The sequence below is a fragment of the Trachinotus anak genome, unplaced genomic scaffold (genome assembly GCF_046630095.1).
Source record: "Trachinotus anak isolate AG129_WGS33_773 ecotype Australia unplaced genomic scaffold, CSIRO_AGI_Tana_v1 ptg000016l, whole genome shotgun sequence".
Classification (NCBI taxonomy): domain Eukaryota; kingdom Metazoa; phylum Chordata; class Actinopteri; order Carangiformes; family Carangidae; genus Trachinotus; species Trachinotus anak.
Window position 1 is genome coordinate 21,175,394 of NW_027273867.1, and position 6,067 is coordinate 21,181,460.

A 6,067-nucleotide genomic window follows, 5' to 3' on the forward strand; every position below is an offset into this window, starting at 1 on the left:
TATTTGTCCCACTGCTGCAGAGACGGTGGGGTCTGTTCTGCAGCAGCGCAGCCAAACGAGAACGAATCAAAGAGCCTACGGAGAGATGATCATTGATTTAATCACATCATCAACTGCAGCCACTTCAGGGCCAAAGTAGCTAATCCATAACCAGCCCAACACATCCACGCCAACGCCTGCAATCATAGCTAAATGGGGATCAGGAGGTGTCGCGCAGGATATCAACTTCTATCACGCTCAGATGTGTTATGAAGTGTCTCAGTATCGATCAGGGATAACAGCTACATGCCCATCGACCACATAAGACATAACTGTATCGACAAGAGAATTAGACGGATAATTGTTCCTCTATCATCTAACATCTAACTTTGTGTGTGTGTGTGTGTGTGTGTTTTCTCTGAGCTGTAGTTGCCTGTTCAAACACATGATATAAGACATTCTTGAAGTTAAAAGGTCATCTGTTGTCAGAAAGGCATCTTTAAAACTGACTAAACGTTGTCACTACTGTGTATCAACATATTTCAGACAAGAAAACTGAAAGTTTATGTGAACAATTAGTTTCTCTTTGTGCAAGTATTGTGCATAACTGAATATTATGGATGTTAGTTATCAAGTGGAAACACATTATTATGTATTGCATAATTAGATTGTTAATTCTGATGCATCAAGAAAGATTTTACTGTTATAACTACTTTGAGGTAATGTCATGTAGTGGTTCCTAACAAAGGGGTCGGGGCCCTTTAAAGGGTCACATGATGAAGCTGAGGGGTCATGAGATGATTCAAAAAGAAGAAACTAACAAATTCTGCTTCACTAATTTCTATTAATATTTTAGATTTTTCTCTAATATTTGCTTTTCTTGTGAAGCAGTGGATGATTTTAGCTCCTTGGGCATCAAACAGTGATTCAAATGAAACAATCAGAGAAGTTAAAGCAGGAAGTGTCTCTTTGGTGGAACTGCGAACAAATCATAGACGCCAACAGTTTGTTGTAGTTCACAAGCTGATCATGTGTTTTTGTGTGGAACCTTAACCTGAAACATAACTCGTTACCAGAGTCGCCGTATAAAGTTCTCAAGTAAAACTCATAAGACCCCTCTGCAAGAAATAATCAAAATAGAAAATTGTTGGAAATCAACACGTTTTCCTGTTTTGCCTCCCAGGATGTCTTTCAAAATACAAAGTGCCAAATATTATTGCTCTCATCTGATTTCAAAAGCTCAGAGTCTCATTAGTTTCTCAGGAGTTTTTTTTTCAAAGTAAAATCATGAGGGAAGAATGAAAAGGACTCAAAAGAAAGCAGGTTACTTCCTTTTTATTACATATATGGGCAGAGAAGATGTCTTTCCTTCCTCCTCCTGAGTGAAAAATACAGCCCTGGGAAAGCTTTGGGTTATTATTGGACGTCCTCTCTAAAAGTATTTCCAAACAATCCGATGTTGTGCTCTAATAGAAATCTATGAATGCTTCTCAGGGGCAGAGGACAAAGCTACGGAGAGGCTGTACATCTGTGAGTTTAGAAACAAAGCTTTGTTTGTGAGCCTCAATCACTTGTGCTCATGAAAGCAGACACTTACTTGAAAAACTTTCTTTTTCTTTCAGGGGAGGGGGTGGTGGTGGTGGTGGAGGGGGAGAACACTCTAAACCTACATCCTGGTATAAATTTGCAAAACGCAATACAGGCCTGATTGTGTGTGGAGTAGACGCAGGATGCATACAAATAGAATCCCTTCTGAAATGTCCCCTTCCTTGCATGGCTCAGTGGCTAATGTACAATAAATCAACAAAAGGGGGCTTTAATACGAGCGACGGACAGGTCCAGGGTACTGTTATTTTATCTTTTTACAGTATTTAATTGGAAGTTTTCCCTGAAACATTACACCGCGCTTTCAAATGACTTTGCCCAAATCTAAGAGGAGATTGATAAGAATTTCTCTCCCTCCCCTCCCTCACCCCCTCCTCTCTTAAAGCTCTTTTTTTTTTTTTCCTCCCCTTCGCCTTTCAGAAGAGAGCAAGTTTTTGCCGAAGGGAGACTAAAGTTACAAGTGTGTGGCATTTTGTGGAGGGAGAATGAAATCGGAGGCTTGGAGGGATGGATAAGGACAGGCTGGGAAAAAGGGAAGTTGGCAGTGGTAGCGGGTCAACAGCGCGCCTCAGAGCCTTACCCACTGCACCAGGTGTCCACTTAATTCAAATGATACTATTATTCATAGAGAGAGGAAGAGTATTGAAACGACCACCCCACCCCGACCACCCCCCCTCCAAATCATTTGCAACTGAATACAGATATAATCCTGGAAATATAAGTCTCCATTAAGGCTATCCCATTTAGCAAACAAGGCTCCCATTGTGCAACATGTTGTGTGTATAAATCACAGTCTGAGAGAGAGAGAGAGAGAGAGAGAGAGAGAGAAAAGATGAGGGAGAAAGTAAAACATTCAGTCCAAGACGAGATTTGAGAATGTCACCTCGTCACACTTGACAGTCAGGAGTGTGTTTAACTTTCTCATTTCATGGTGCAGATTTCATGGATGTTTGTATTAAAGGTGATGCAGAACAATTTCACAAAAAGAGCTGAGTAATGTTAACGTGTCTTTGCACTAATGACATATATGTATCTGTGAAGAAATATATCAAAACATTAGTTATATACATGTCACTGCACTTTGATGTTGTCCTGCAGCTACACAGTGAAATCAGCTTCCTGGGCTGCAAATATGAGCTGTGTGTTTTTACTGTATTTCAGAAGTTATGTACAAATCACAGGTCGTCAGGATGAAAACCTCACATCACCAAAATATCAACACCTCAGGCTGTCGAGAAAACATTTAAAACATAAAATGTGCTTTAAAGAGGCAAAACTCAACCAAACCCAAAAAGACCGCGATCAGACCTTATTTCTAGATAAATAAATGAATCACTTCAGTCTGCAGAATATTGAGAAACAGTTGGTCACTGGGACATTTTTACTACAATCACTGCGCTAAACTCGCTTACTTCTGCAAAACAGTGAGTGTGATCTCTGCTTCCCAAACACTGCAGAGTGCTTCTTTTAAAACTCCTATTTGACTTCAGCTTTATGATATATAAAAAAAACAATGTTTCAAAACACTTTCAATACTTTTGTACCGGACAAAAATATTTAGGTTCATTTTTTTAATGTAATATAGAATAAAAATTTTAATGGGAGCTTTCTATGATGTTTTTGTGAAACAGACATATTTAAGTGCTCCTGTTCCCTCTGGAAAATCATACCATGTATTACTGTAAATGATATATTGATAATGTGTGTGTATTGATAATGTGTATCGGTTAAATATTCACAAAAACACTGCAACCAGTGTGAAATCTTAACCTAAAAAACGTGAATCCAAGATGTGAGTATCTGATAAAATTACAATTTCAAGTCTAGTTGATTAGTTTTCAGGCTATAAACCATAAAAACAAATTATTTTAAACCATCTGTACGTTTGAAAAATTAGTTCAGTATTTAATTTATACCTTTGCTCTGAAGCCTGTAGTTTCTCTCAACATTGGCCACTTTATTCTTGCACCTTCACTCCTGTTAGAAGATCAGCTGTCAGGGTTGTAGAGTCAACATTTTTAACCTTATGACTAAAGACAGCCGCTTAACAACACAAAAATACATCAACACACCCAGAACTGATTCCCAGCTGCCTAAAACCAGTAATTAATTTCAGTTTCAAGCAATAGAAAAGGACACAAACAGCTCTAGGTTCTCGTGTTCTCGAGTACAGAACACACACCACAAGTCCATCTTCAGTCAGTGGATCAATCTAATCCTTCAGAGAAATGTGTGATGGACCGGTGCAATCATGGCAAACAATGGCCATGCAGAGGTCTATTCCCTTCTCCCAGGAGCTCAAAGGTGAAAAGAGCAGTTACTTTATAAAAGCAGACAATATCGAGCTCCTGATAACCTCTCTCCTCCGATTCCAGTGACCACAGAAGAAGAGTTTCACTCAGCGCAAATTACATTTCAATCCCCAACTCGCTCGTCTAAATATCCAGCAAACACGGCCCCAAATAAACGCGCTGAAGAATGACGCAGTGTCTCTCAGTATAACACGTAAAACACTTTGTGTAGTTTCTCTCCAACACCTTTTGTAAAGTTGTTTCTGCTGTTAATGAGATGAACTTCAGCTCGGATCAGTTGTGTTTGTGTCTGTGGAGCTTTCTGCCACTTCTGCAGGGACGGCTGGTCGACTTCAAACTCTTCATCAACTTTATCTTTTATTTTTTTAAATCACAAAAAATCTGCTTTTAGCAACTTCGTGCCTTGTAAGTTGATTTGTCATACTTTACTTTTGTGCTCTTTGTAAAAAAAAAGCTATGGGTATACAGTAGAAGATATTGTCCGTATACAGACATTTTGCTCTTGTGTTTCTGAATGGGACGCTCATTCTTCTCTCACCCAGTCAACAACAAGCTGAATGGGATTTTTAATTTCTAGTGGTCGTCTTTAATTGTCAACTTTGTCGTCTTCTGATTATTGTCTTTTATATTGTGTGGAACTCAAATGATTAGTTGATAGAAAATTAAGTGGAAACAATTTTGTTCATTAAGTAATTGTTTAAGCAAATTATCCAGCAACCATGTCAACAATTTTCTCGTTCCAGCCTCTCAAATGTGATTAACTGCTGCTTTTTTTTCTATCTCATATCACTGTGAATTGAATCTCTTTGTGTTTTGGACTGGTGGTTGGACAGTGATGAGCAAATCTGCTTATTTTCTAATATATTATTGTTGATTTATAATTCAGATAAGCATCAGTTGCAGCCTTTATTTTAACAATTTGTTTTAGCATCTTACTGCAGCTTCAAACTAAATCAGCAAACAGAGAAAGTGAGAATTAATTCTATTATAAGAGGCTGAGAATTGAGACTTAATAGGGCTGTTTTTGAATGTTTTGACAATATAATTAATTTACTTCTTGACAATAAACAGTTTTAGCTTTTCTCAACAACATTATGCAAATTAGCTTCCTCCCAGTTTCACGTGTTACAGGTGTTGCCTCCATATTAACTCCGTCAGCTGTAACCTAACAGGACTCCTGTACATTTATCTAGCAAACATTTGTAATGCAACAAACAGAGAGCAAACTGTAACCTATGCTAAAAGACACAAAGACATTTTATTAAAACACACACCATATAATATGCTGTATTATGCTGTCCTCTATAAATAAAGGTTTCAATCAGTCAATCAATGCATCACTTCAGCTCAGGTACAGTGCTGTTATCCACTCTCACATACCTCGTTATCCTCAAGGTTGTGTGTCCTTTTTTTTTTTTTTTTTTTTTTTTTGGTGAAATTTTGGCCATTTCTCATTAACATGAAAATACTTGTCGTATGTCTACAACATGTTTATAGCATCTGCATAAACCCTTATAAATTCTTCTTTCAGTTTGGCCTTTTCATTATCACTTTTCTAGACATCTCAGTCTCTGTCTCAGTCTCTCCGTCTCCAAGCAGAAGTTCCCATGACCCGTCACAATACAGTGATGATGTATTCAAGCAGTGATGTATGAAATTCGGGCAAATAAAAACCTTTGTCCCTCCACACTGGCTAATTATTTGACAGATTGGAGCCCTGTTGTGTGTGGATACTGTGAAGGAGCCCTCCATCGCCCATCCCCCACCCAATAAAGAGGCCACTTGCAGAAAAAAATTCCTCTATAGCCTCCCTTTTCTATTCTTTGTTAGAAGATTACATTTTTTCACCACATTTTGGAATGACAAAATGGGGGAGAACTGTGGGTTTTTTTGGAGGGGGACCCTGTGTGCTCAGGCAGTGACAGAGGGGGCCAGGACAGCAGTCAGTGGCAGTTTAAAAAGATTTTCTCAAGCAGAAATATTTAATCTTCTCAGGGAAAATAAAGCAGTGAAAAAACAGAGGACAAAAAGAAGCTAATCATCCACAGGTCTCCCCCCTCCTTGTCTCCCCCACTACCACCTCCCTCCCCATAGTTATCTGTAAAAAACAAAAAACAAGAGAGAAAAAGATTATGTAAGATTGATAGAATAAATCTGCATGTATAATTATG